General features: G+C 39.7%; 1 long non-coding RNA gene across 1 annotated transcript in view; it reads right to left on the bottom strand.

Annotated features, from left to right (window-relative positions):
• Positions 1–13137, bottom strand: part of LOC123332953 — a 42802-nt gene that overhangs the window by 2752 nt on the left and 26913 nt on the right. The gene's annotated exons all lie outside the window — the stretch shown is intronic.

Genomic DNA, 13137 nt, shown 5'->3' with positions numbered 1-13137 from the left:
TTCCAAAGAGTGACAAGCTACTCCAAAGAGAGACAGAACACATAACACTCTCACCTGTGACAGATCATGGGAGGAAAAGGTTACAAAAATAAAAACTGGTAAGAAGAAACTGGCTAAAATATTAAAGGCCAAGTATGATCTAATGTCATTTTGAAATTGCTGTAATCCGTTCCAGACAGAAGAAAATTTTGCACTCACTAGCAAATTCTATTCCTTGGCCTCCAATGGCCACTCAGAATAAAGACTAGGAGCAGAACAGAAAACTTGTGAGTGCCTCTCCCAGGGGTGCAGGTATGAAGAAGGTGATCAGCTGCTGCTGGGGATCAGGCACAAAATCCCACTCAATTTCCCAGACCCTTCTCTTAATGGAAATAAAAGCCTTAATCCACTGGGCAGAAGCAAAGAATCTTTTCACTCCCGGAGCCAGGTAAAACTCTATGGCTGGTGGGATAGGAGTATAAGCAAAAGAGTCTAGCACCAAACAACACAAGTAATATCTGTCTACTAATTGGTGGCAGGAATATGGACAGACCCCATCTGTGGTACACATATATAGGAATTGCTGAAAGCTGAGATTGAAGCAAGAAAACACATGTTCTAGGACCTTAGGCCCCACTATAAGCATAAGGTAATAGAAACCAACTGCTTGGGGAATATGAAGATGGTAGAGCAGTGAATGTAATCGAACAACAAAACCCAAACAGCTCAATTAATGACTAGGCTGACTAACAATATTAGTCTGACCGAAGAAGAGATGTACTTATTTCTGGGCATAAATACTATTAACTCATTCTCTTTCTGCTTTGCTATACATACTATCTTTTGTTGTTGTTGTTCAGTCGCTAAGTTCTGTCCAGTTCTTTGCTACCCCATGGACTATAGCCCACCAGGCTCCTCTGTCCATGGGGTTTTCCAGGCAAGAATACTGGAGTGGGTTGCCATTTCCTTCTGCAGGGGATCTTCTCAACCCAGGGATCAAACTTGAGTTTACTGCATTGGCAGGCACTTTCTTTACCAATGAACCACCAGGGAAGCCCACACTCTAATAATTTTAAAAAATGAATAATCATAAAAGAATCAAGAAATAACCTATTACTTAGTGTGTCTATGTGTTCAGTCACTCAGTCGTGTCTGACTCTGCAATCCCTTAGACTGTAGCCCACCAGACTCCTCTGTCCATGGAATTCCCAAGGCAAGAATACTGGAGTGGGTTGCCATTTCCTACTCCAGGGGATCTTCCCCACCCGGGGATCAAACCTGCATTTCTTGCATCTCCCACAATGACAGGCAGATTCTTTACCACTGGGCCACCGGGGATGCCCCTACTGCCCAGAGGTAAAGTTGATTAATAGAAACATGCAGAGATGACTCAGATGTTGAAATATCAGACAGGGACTTTAAAAACAACTGTGATTAATATGTTAAAGGATCTAGTTTTTTTTTAAAAAAGGTGAACAATAAAAATAGATGGTAAAGTTTTTGGACTGTTGCCTGAGGGACTGTGGCCTACTAGGCTCCTCAGGTGACAGTCCATGAAGTTTTTCAGGCAAGAATACTGGAGTGGGTTGCCATTTCCTTCTCCAGGGGATCTTCCCCACCCAGGGATCGAACCTGGGTACCCCACATTGCAGGGAGATGCTTTACCATCTGAGCTACAGGGAAGCCCTCATTAAGAGATAGAAACTATAAAAAAACAGTCAACTGGATGTGTTAAGGAAAAAACATGAAAGAAATGAAGAATTCCTTCAATTGTCTTGGCAGCAGACTGGATAAAGCTAAGGAAAAAATTAGTGAGTCAGGTCAGTAGAAATTGTCTAAACTGAAGTATTTTGAGAAAAAAAGAAAAATACAGAAAAAAGCATCCAGAGTTGTGGTATCAGTCTGATAAATGTATAACTGGAGTGACAGAAGGAGAGTAGAGAACAAAGCAGAAGATACAGATCTATAAAGCCCAGAAAAACCACAAACAGGATCCAGACACTTCATAGTCAAACTTCTGAGAATAAAAAGTGAAAGAGGACAGGAAGAAATAGAAAATCTTAACAGACCCATCACAAGCACGGAAATCGAAACTGTAATCAGAAATCTTCCAGAAAACAAAAGCCCAGGACCAGACGGCTTCACAGCTGAATTCTACCAAAAATTTAGAGAAGAGCTAACACCTATCCTACTCGAACTCTGCCAGAAAATTGCAGAGGAAGGTAAACTTCCAAACTCATTTTATGAGGCCACCATCACCCTAATACCAAAACCAGACAACGACGCCACAAAAAAAGAAAACTACAGGACAATATCACTGATGAACATAGATGCAAAAATCCTTAACAAAATTGTAGCAAACAGAATCCAACAACATATTAGAAAGATCATACATCATGACCAAGTGGGCTTTATTCCAGGGATGCAATGATTCTTTAATATCCACAAATCAATCAATGTGATACACCACATTAACAAACTGAAAGATAAAAACCATATGATTATCTCAATAGATGCAGAGAAGGCCTTTGACAAAATTCAAAATCCATTTATGATAAAAACCCTCCAGAAAGCAGACATAGAAGGAACATACCTCAACATAATAAAAGCCGTATATGATAAACCCACAGCAAACATTATCCTCAATGATGAAAAACTGAAAGCATTTCCCCTAAAGTCAGGAACAAGACAAGGATGCCCACTCTCAACTATTCAACATAGTTTTGGAAGTTTTAGCCACAGCAATCAGAGAAGAGAAAGAAATAAAAGGAATCCATATTGGAAAAGAAGAAGTAAAACTCTCACTGTTTGCAGATGATCCTATACATGGAAAACCCTAAAGATTCCACCAGAAAATTACTAGAGCTAATCAATGAATATAGTAAAGTTGCAGGATATAAAATTAACACACGGAAATCCCTTGCATTCCTATATACTAACAATGAGAAAACAGAAAGAGAAATTAAGGAAACAATTCCATTCACCATTGTAATGAAAAGAATAAAATACTTAGGAATAAATCTACCTAAAGAAACAAAAGACCTATATATAGAAAACTATAAAACACTGATAAAAGAAATCAAAGAGGAGACAAATAAATTGAGAAATATACCATGTTCATGGATCAGAAGAATCAATATCATAAAAATGAGTATACTACCCAAAGCAATCTATAGATTCAATGCAATCCCTATCAAGTTACCAATGGTATTTTTCACAGAACTAGAACAAATAATTTCACAATTTGTATGGAAACACAAAAAAACTTGAATAGCCAAAACAATCTTGAGAGAGAAGAATGGAACTGGAGGAATCAACCTGCCTGACTTCAGACTATACTACAAAGCCACAGTCATCAAGAGAGTATGGTACTGGCACAAAGACAGAAATATAGACCAATGGGATAAAATAGAAAGCCCAGAGATAAATCCATGCACCTATGGACACCTTATCTTTGACAAAGGAGGCAAGAATATACAATGGAGAAAAGACAATTTCTTTAACAAGTGGTGCTGGGAAAACTGGTCAACCACCTGTAAAAGAATGAAACTAGAACACTTTCTAACACCATACACAAAAATAAACTCAAAATGGATTAAAGATCTAGATGTAAGACCAGAAACTATAAAACTCCTAGAGGAAAACATAGGCAGAACGCTCTCTGACATAAATCACAGCAGGATCCTCTATGACCACTTCCCCAAGTAATGGAAATAAAAGCAAAAATAAACAAATGGGACCTTGTTAAACTTAAAAGCTTTTGCACAATGAAGGAAACTATAAGCAAGATGAAAAGACAACCTTCAGAATGGGAGAAAATAATAGCAAATGAAGCAACTGACAAAGAATTAATCTCAAAAATATACAAGCAATTCATGCAGCTCAATTCCAGAAAAATAAACGACCCAATCAAAAAATGGGCCAAAGAACTAAACAGACATTTCTCCAAAGAAGACATACAGATGGCTAACAAATACATGAAAAGATGCTCAACATCACTCATTATCAGAGAAATGCAAATCAAAACCACAATGAGATACCGTCTCATGCCAGTCAGAATGGCTGCTATCAAAGTCTACAAACAATAAATGCTGGAGAGGGTGTGGAGAAAAGGGAACCCTCTTCCACTGTTGGTGGGAATACAAACTAGTACAGCCACTATGGAGAACAGTGTGGAGATTCCTTAAAAAACTGAAAATAGAACTGCCTTATGACCCAGCAATCCCACTGCTGGGCATCCACACTGAGGAAATCAGAATTGAAAGAGACACATGTACCCCAGTGTTCATTGCAGCATGGTTTATAATAGCCAGGACATGGAAGCAACCTAGATGTCCATCAGCAGATGAATGGATAAGAAAGCTGTGGTACATATACACAATGGAATACTACTCAGCCATTAAAAAGAATGCATTTGAGTCAGTTCTAATGAGGTGGATGAAACTGGAGCCTATTATACAGAGTGAAGTAAGTCAGAAAGAAAAACACCAATACAGTATACTAACACATATATATGGAATTTAGAAAGATGGTAACGATGACCCTATATGCGAGACAGCAAAAGAGATACAGATGTATAGAACAGTCTTTTGGACTCTGTGGGAGAAGGCGAGGGTGGGATGATTTGAGAGAATAGCATTGAAACATGTATATTACCATAAGTGAAATAGATCGCCAGTCTAGGTTCAATGCATGAGTCAGGGTGCTCAGGGCTGGTGCACTGGGATGACACTGAGGGAGGGGAGGGGAAGGGAGGTGGGAGGGGGGTTCAGGATGGGAAACACATGTACACCCATGGCTGATTCATGTCAATGTATGGCAAAAACCACTACAATATTGTAAAGTAATTACCCTCCAATTAAAATAAATACATTAATTTTTTTTTAGGTGAAAGAGGAAATCTTGAAGGCAGCCAGAGGGAAAAAAGTTACATGTTGAGAGTCAAAGATAAGAGTTACAATAATATTTAATGAAAAAAGATCACAGCATACTTAGAATTTCAGCCCAGAATTTCATAGTTCATGAAAATATCTTTCAAAAATTAAAAAAGTTTTTTTTCAGATGAACAAAAACTAAAACAAAACTGAAACATTTTGTCAGAAGTCTGCACATTAAGGAATGTTAAAGTAGTTCTTCAGACATAGTATGATACCAGATGGAAATTTAGTTCTATACAAAGAAATGAAGAACATCAGACACTAGAATAATTTTGAATACATGCGAAAGACATTTTTCTTGTTTTTAATCACTTTAAAAGAAGCTATGAGGCTATAAGTCTACAACTTCTGTTCAGCTTCATTAGAGAAGTCTGCAAGAAAAAATTCAATAAAGAGTATAGATGCAGAGATGAGAGATGGGAGGGGAGTGCATACTAACAGCATTCAAATCTTTTGTTCTGGTGACTCCTAAGACAAATGCCATTCCTATCTATCTCAAGATTTTGTAATCTGCTTGAGCTAGCATGAGTTGGGTTTCTCCCACTGTTAACCAAAGATGGGCCGACTCTTCATCTTCTGTGATTTCTACTTGAGCCAAGATAACTCTGAGTGAGACTGAGCCCCAACTGTTTTGACTATTCAATAAAAACAGAAAAGTCGATAAAAGGACTAAATTTTACATAGACTAAGAGATGACCCAAATGTTAAACGTGTCAGACGACCAAACCTAACCCAAATTGAGTATCGATCTACCCAAAATGACTTTTTAAAAAAGACTTAGAAACTGTATTAAAGTCATTGTGTGTTTGTATCTTGTTGAGTCCATAGAGTCAGATCACATGTCTATGACTTGGTTTCCTTGCAGGTAACACATATCCCACTTATAGTTATCTTAGGAAAAAGACATATTTTTGAGGAAAAAACTAGAAGAAATGGAGAACATAAGTGGGTCTTGGTAATGTAGGAAGAAAAACGACCCTTCTTTCTGATGCTAGAGAGTCAGATTGGCTTGAACTCTGGTATGGAGGTACCAGGAGTAATTCTAGAAGTAGAATTGTGAACTAACCTTCCAGTCATGGAGACAGGTACATGAGCAAAGCAAGAAGTTGGCCCTGTCAGCAAGAAACTTTAGGACAGAATTGAATTTGTGTGATGGTTATAAGTTGTTTTCAATATTGCACTATTCTTCCATGATCCCTGAACCATTAGACATGTCCCATTAAAAGTTATGGGCTGATCTCTGAGCTGTGGTAAATTTCACAATTTCCAAAGTGTAAAACACACTTGGAAAAGTGGCCTTTACCCTGCGGGTCTACTGGTGATAGCAGGTGTAATCTCAAAGAAAGAATTCTGCAGTCAGTGGCTCAGCTATCTGAGTTGTAGGTAACAGAGTCTGTATCAAGGCACATTCAGGAGGGGACCACATGGAAGGCGATGTGGGGCCAGTTCCTAAGCATGCATGAGGCAACCCTGGTGAATGCTTAGAAATTAATGAGGAGTACATTTCCCTTTACTGAGTGCCCCTGGAGGCTGAGTTTGAAATAGGATTTTGATGCAGGTAGTTTATTTAGGATATGCTCCCAGGAAGCAAGAGGGAGGGAGAGATAAAGTGAGACAGAGCAGGCTTATGTGTATAGTAGGTACAATTGGTTTTAAACAATATGGACATTTTCTCTTTCTTTTGCCCAGATCATTTGATTTTCCCTCACTATTTAAGGAGTGGGAAGAGACTTTTATACACACACACACAAACACAGGTTGCATTATTTGGATTTGAACTCTTGAGTAAACTTTTATAAAAGCTATAGTGGAGACAATAATCGTGAAAGTCATGGTTTTCAACTTTGTAAGCCTGATGCTTTAGAGAGAAAGGAATGCAATTTTGACTTTAAAAAATAAGGGGAAAACTGGAGGGCTAGAGCATAGAATTCCTAAAAACTTTTTAGTCAATGTGGGATCAATGAAGGTTAACATAAGAGCTGCTTTTCCACCTAAAGAGATTAAAAGTTTGGCTGACTAGAAGAGACTAGAGAGGATGTGCCCAAACCCTAGGTGCCTAAGTCTTTGTGAAGGTTTCTAAAGCAATGTCTCCTCAAGGTGGGATAAGGAGGCCCAAGGAAAGAAACCTGTGACAGGGTGAAAAGACTCCAGAATCCAGAAGATGTGAGCCCCACAAAAAAGCCAAGAGTACAATGTATGGCCTTAGAGAAATGGGAAGATGGGCTTGAGGTCAGCCAGCCTCACCTTCATCCTACTCTCTCCAGTGTAAACTAGGAAAATTAGGTCAGAGGTCCTGATTACCCAAGGGTGTGGTACATGAAAATGCTGCTACTGCTGCTGCTGCTGCTAAGTCACTTCAGTCGTGTCTGACTCTGTGCGACCCCATAGACTGCAGCCCTCCAGGCTCCGCCATCCCTGGGATTCTCCAGAGAAGAACACCGGAGTGGGTTGCCATTTCCTTCTCCAATGCATGAAAGTGAAAGGTGAAAGTGAAGTCACTCAGTCGTGTCCGGCTCTTAGCGACCCCATGGACTGCAGCCTACCAGGCTCCTCCGTCCATGGGATTTTCCAAGCAAGAGTACTGGAGTGGGGTGCCATTGCCTTCTCCGATGAAAATGCTGAGTTTGGGTCAATGTTCCAAATAGGGCTTGGACTTAACACAAGAAGCTGTAGAATGTGTAGATGGCCTCATCCTAGGTCAAGTCCACTTCCCAGGGCAAGCCACATCCAATGTTGATCAATTTGGACATATAAAGACCCAGCCATCTTGCTCCACCTTAGGACAATTCTGATGGGTCATCCCAGTTTCAGATGGGAACATATTGGCAGCTGAGGCTTCCGTTGAGACTATTTCACAGTTTAACTTCTTTTTCTGTTCAGCCTTGCTTCCTACCTTTCCCTTTCATAGAGGTGGCACCAAGAGGACTCCCTAATAAAACTTCTGCCTCCTAATCTCCATTTGAGTGATCTTCCTGGGGAACCCAACCTGTAACAGCCATTCAGCCTGCTTTCGGATGAAAGATTTTGTAAATCAGGTTAAGAGTTTCGACATTATCTTGAGGAAAAGTAGGAGATAATGAAGGGTTTTAAGAAAGGATGATGTGATCAGCTGTGGGTATCAAGTTCCCTAGAGAGTGGACCCAAGCAAGAGGGCTGGCAGAAACACTATATATGTGACTACTGAATTACACAAACACAAGGTCATAATGCCATGGATTTGGAGATGAGACAATAGAGATTGAGATAAGCTGACAAATTCTAGAAATATTTAGAAGGTTTGATCAGAAGGACTAATTGATTATATGTGGGAATGAAGGAGTGGGAAGAGTCAGGAATTATGTCCAGTTGTCTGAATTGAGCAATGAGTGATGTCATCACTGATCCCAATTCAAGACACAGCTCTTAAAAAAGAGGGGGATACTTCCTAGTTCCTATTGCATCACAGCAGCACTGTAATTCAGTAAGCAACCCAATAATCTCCCAGGTCCTGTATATTGCAACTTTTTCCTATTCATTCCTAATTGACTGTATAGCCAGGCATCCAGCTACCAAGGCCTAACCACCACTAAAGGAAAGCTGGAGACCTGGGACCAAATAGTTACACTTCCAAAACATAGGTAAGAATATTTATGCCTAGAAGAGAACATGGGGCTCCTCTGGTGGCTCAGAGAGTAAAGAATCTGCCTGCAACTCAGGTGATCCAGGTTTGATCCCTGGGTCAAGAAGATCCCCTGGAGAAGGGAATGGCCACCCACTCCAATATTCTTGCCTGGGAAATTCCATGGACAGAAGAGCACATAAATTTAACACATGAAAACACTGAGGAGAAGTAATACAGAATGGAGGTTCTAAGTATGTATTTGGAATTCAGACTGAGTTCATATCCTGGATCTACTTGTTATGACATTTCAATTTGTATAAGTTATTGACTTCTCTGTGCCTCTATTTCTTTTACCTACAAAATATGGATATGATGGTACCTACCTCAAAAGATTGTTGCAAAATCGGATGAGTTAGTACAAGTAAGATGGTTACAACAATGCCTGGCATACAGTTGTTGTTGTTTAGTTGCTAAGTCATGTCCAACTCTCTGCGACTCCATGGACTGTAGCCTGCCAGGCTCCTCTGACCGTGGGATTCTTCCAGCAAGAACACTGGAGTGAGTTGCCATTTCCTTCTCCAGAGTATCTTCCTGACGAGGGATCAAATTCGAGTCGAATGCATTGGCAGGCAGATTCTTTACCACTGAGCCATGTGGGAAGTCCCTGGCATATAGTAATCACTTAATAAACGCTATTAATTACCATTCCACTGGAATGCAAATTCTGTGCCTATTTCAACATGAACTCTTTCCTCCCTTATTAGTGAAAGAATCCAGATTTTTGTGTGGGCATATTACCATCTGGAATTGTGTTTTGCAACCTCCCTTGCAGCTAATTTTGGTGAGTGGAATGCAAACTGAAATGTTTTGTGGAACTTTGGTGACTCAGTGGTATCCACCAGCAATGCAGGAGACACAGGAGATGTGGGTTTGATCCCTGGGTCTGGAAGATCCCCTAGAGGAGGAAATGACAACCCACTCCAGTAATCTTGCTGGAAAATCCCATGGACAGAGGAGCCTGGTGGGCTACAGTCCATGGGGTCACAAAAGAGTGACTAAATAGTCCATGGGGTCACAAAAGAGTGACTAAACAACAATAAAGGAAAACTACCCCATCTGGAAGTGGCTCTTTATTGTCCTTATGCCTTGTTTTCCTTCTGATTTACAACTAGGACAATATGCCATCCGGAATCATAAGGCACCTCGAGGATGGAAGCCCTGTGCTGAGATATTGGACAGAAATATAGTAGCTTGAAGCGCTTATGTTATCAGAGAGCTGCCGAGCCAACCCAGGAATGCCTACCTCCAAGACTTCTTTTGTATGAGAAATACATTTCTGTATTGTTGAATCATCATTTTTAGAGCTTTTGGGTAAATGCTGTCAAACTAATCTTAACTAATATATTTGTCAAATTGATGATTTTAAACTACAGCCAGTTATTCAATCTCTGAATTCTGTCCAATAATTTTTAATTGCATACAGTAAGAGAAAGATGGAAGATCAGAGATGGAATGAATAAGAATGAAGACACTTCCTACAGTACTTAAAGGTTACTTTTTAAATATCATGCATTACAGGGAGAAGAGGATTGCTTCACATAATCAGGAAAGGCTGTAGGATAGGATTTTGAAAGTCAAAAATCCTTACAGAAGATACAGTGGCATCTAGTTAAATGGTCGGAGTAAGCCATTTTACGCTTTAGGACTTTTTATATGAATTTAAAAGGGCTTCCTTCTCGGCTCAGTGGTAAAGAATCTGCTTACCAATGCAGGAGACATGAGTTCAATCCCCAGGTCAGGAAGATCCCTTGGAGAAGGAAATGGCAACCCACCCCAGTATGCTTGCCTGCGAGATCCCATGGACAGAGGTGCCTGGTGGGCTACAGTCCATGGGGTCACAAAAGAGTTGGACATGGCTTAGTGACCAAACAACAAGAAGTAGGGGACTTTCTTTGTCCATAATAAGAGGAAAGAGAAACCCATCTATTTGTAAACCCATAATGAATTGACTTCTTCCACATACATGGATTTATTTAAACATCATATCTGGGACAGTGTGTACTTTTTGCTACACTTTCAAATAAACTGAGGCTATGTTTGTTCAGTTGGCTTGCCCTCAGTCACAGAGTCGGACACAACTGAGCAATTGAACAAGAACAGTCAAAATACAAGCAAGTAGTAGAGACAGGATTTGAACCTGTATCTGTTTGGCCCAGAGCTCTTGCCCCTCCCCTCAATCTTCATTCCATCCAATCAGCTACATAATCTCACTCTCAAAAGCACATGCTCTGTGTTCCTCATAACATCTAAGGATTGTAGGTATATTTATTTTCTTTGGCATTATTTGCCTTTGCATTTTCATTGTCTGGCATTTTGGAAACTTGCGGCTGAGTGCTTTAAACCTGTTTTTATTTTTCATGGGTCTTGTTTTTACAGCATAAATTCCTACTCACAAGGTGACAGCGACTCCCTAACATCTCCCTTAGCCACTCTGACTAGCTAGAGCCTGTTCTTCCAGCGCCGACAAAATGCAGGTGACTCAGACTGAGATTATGACCCTCTCGTTACACCAGCTGGAGAGAGTGGATGGCCTACCTAGTCCACACCTAGCTCTTCCCAGAATTTTCATCATTTACTAAACATGACCCCAAGTCTGCTCCACCTTCTGTGCTCTCAGTCTCAGCAAATGTCACCACCATCCAGCCTGTTGCCTAAGCCAGAATCCTCTGAATAATTCCTAACACATCCTTCTACCCTCGTCTACCAACACACAGGAAGTACTCAGTCCTCTTTTCTTTACCTTTTATGTGTCAAATTAATCCATCTCCTATTTCAGGCCACCACTGTTTCAGTGATATTACTGATATATTTTCTTCTTGCCTTCAATCTGTTTCACAATTAGAGTGGTCACTCCAGAATGCAAATCTTGTTGTATCCCTTCCTCTTTTCAATTTTTACAAAGGTATAACTTAATAAAAGTATTAACCTAGTAAAATGCTCAAACCTTAAATACATGGCTTGGCATGTTTTCAATTATGTATACTAGATCAAAATATACAACATTCTGGCACTCCAAAGATTTCTCTCATGCCCCCATTTGAGTCATACTCCACCCCTAAGGTCATTGTATACCGATTTCTGTCATCACATATTAGTTTTGCCTGCTTAAACATTCATATAAATGGAATAACACAACAGGTTCTTTTTTGCATATGAGTTTTTACTCAGTGTTTGTGATATTCATCCAGTATGTGGCATGGATAAGAATGTCCTTCTTCTTTACCAGTATGTAGTATTTCATCATGTGAATACATCTCAATGTGTTTGTTACTGTTGATGGACATTTGAGTCATTTGTAGCTTTTAGATATTTTTAGTAAAACTGTTGCAAACATTTTCGTATAGATCTTTTGGCTGACACAAGCACTTATTTCTGTTGGCACATAATCTGCAGTGGAAATGCTGAGTCATAGAGCATTAGTAGATATCCTATACAAGAATCCCAGTTACTCCATAGCCTTGTCAACTCTAGGTATTGTCAATCTCTTTCATTTTAATTACTCTTGGAGCATTAGGAATCCTTCTGTGACACCCCACCTAGACAAAGCCTAAGCTCCATAATTAAATGGATAGAGTCCTTCATAATGCCTTCATATCTGGGATTTTAAACACAATGAGTATTAAATAATTACTTGAGCTATAGAACTAAATAATTTTAAATCTCATCTTATTAAATGTTTCAAGTGATAGGAGAGGATGAGGATTTTTCAAAATACACATGCCTCCAAAGATTCGGTTCCTGGAATTAGTAACTAAAGCAGAACATTAGAATAATCTGAGGACCATTAAAAAAAATACTGGTGCTGGGAGCTAATTTGGGCCAGAGTGAGTTTTTCTGAGGCTTGCCTACCAAAAAACAGAATTGAGCTATAGTCAGAAAGTTCTGGGAAGGAAAGTGATTTATTGACAAGAAACTAGTACAGAAAAACCAGTAGAGAGTTATCTTCATGCTTCTTGAGTGCTAGGAAAACATAGAGTCTGTCATGGTTCATATTAAACTATCATTTTCAGTAGGAAACCTCCTTTAATGAGGGAAGGTTAGCAGAAAGAAAATAATATACATATATAAGGTAGTGTTGTAAACATCTGCTCTTCAACTGGACCATTAACTAGCAAAATAAGAAATGTGGCTATCTAGCTGAGATCTTGAGGTTGATATAGATTCTAATACCTTATAACCCCTTGGAATGTGCCAAGTAACACATTTAAATATGGGTCTTAGAAAACTGGGCCCCAGGTATTTTCATTGAGTCAGTTGAAGCCATGTTTGGTGCCACTCCCATCTATTCTTCCTTCCCTTTAGTTATAAGTGGAATGTACCAGCAAGATTCTCCGCACTCCTCCTGGGCTCACAATGACCCTTCAAACAGGATTTAACCCTGCCCAACAAATATAATCTTATCCTGAATCTCAGATGTGGCTTCCCTGACCCTAGATTAAGCTGACTCAACTCTTCAAGTCCATGACCTACAAGGGCTCAGAGCCCTTTGTAAGGTGTATGCATAGTCTAGGGAGTTTACATCTTATAGTCTCTTCTTTATCCTGTGCTTCTTCCTCCTTT

The sequence above is a fragment of the Bubalus bubalis genome, chromosome 3 (assembly GCF_019923935.1).
Source record: "Bubalus bubalis isolate 160015118507 breed Murrah chromosome 3, NDDB_SH_1, whole genome shotgun sequence".
NCBI lineage: Eukaryota > Metazoa > Chordata > Mammalia > Artiodactyla > Bovidae > Bubalus > Bubalus bubalis.
This window is presented reverse-complemented; position numbering and strand designations above follow the sequence as displayed.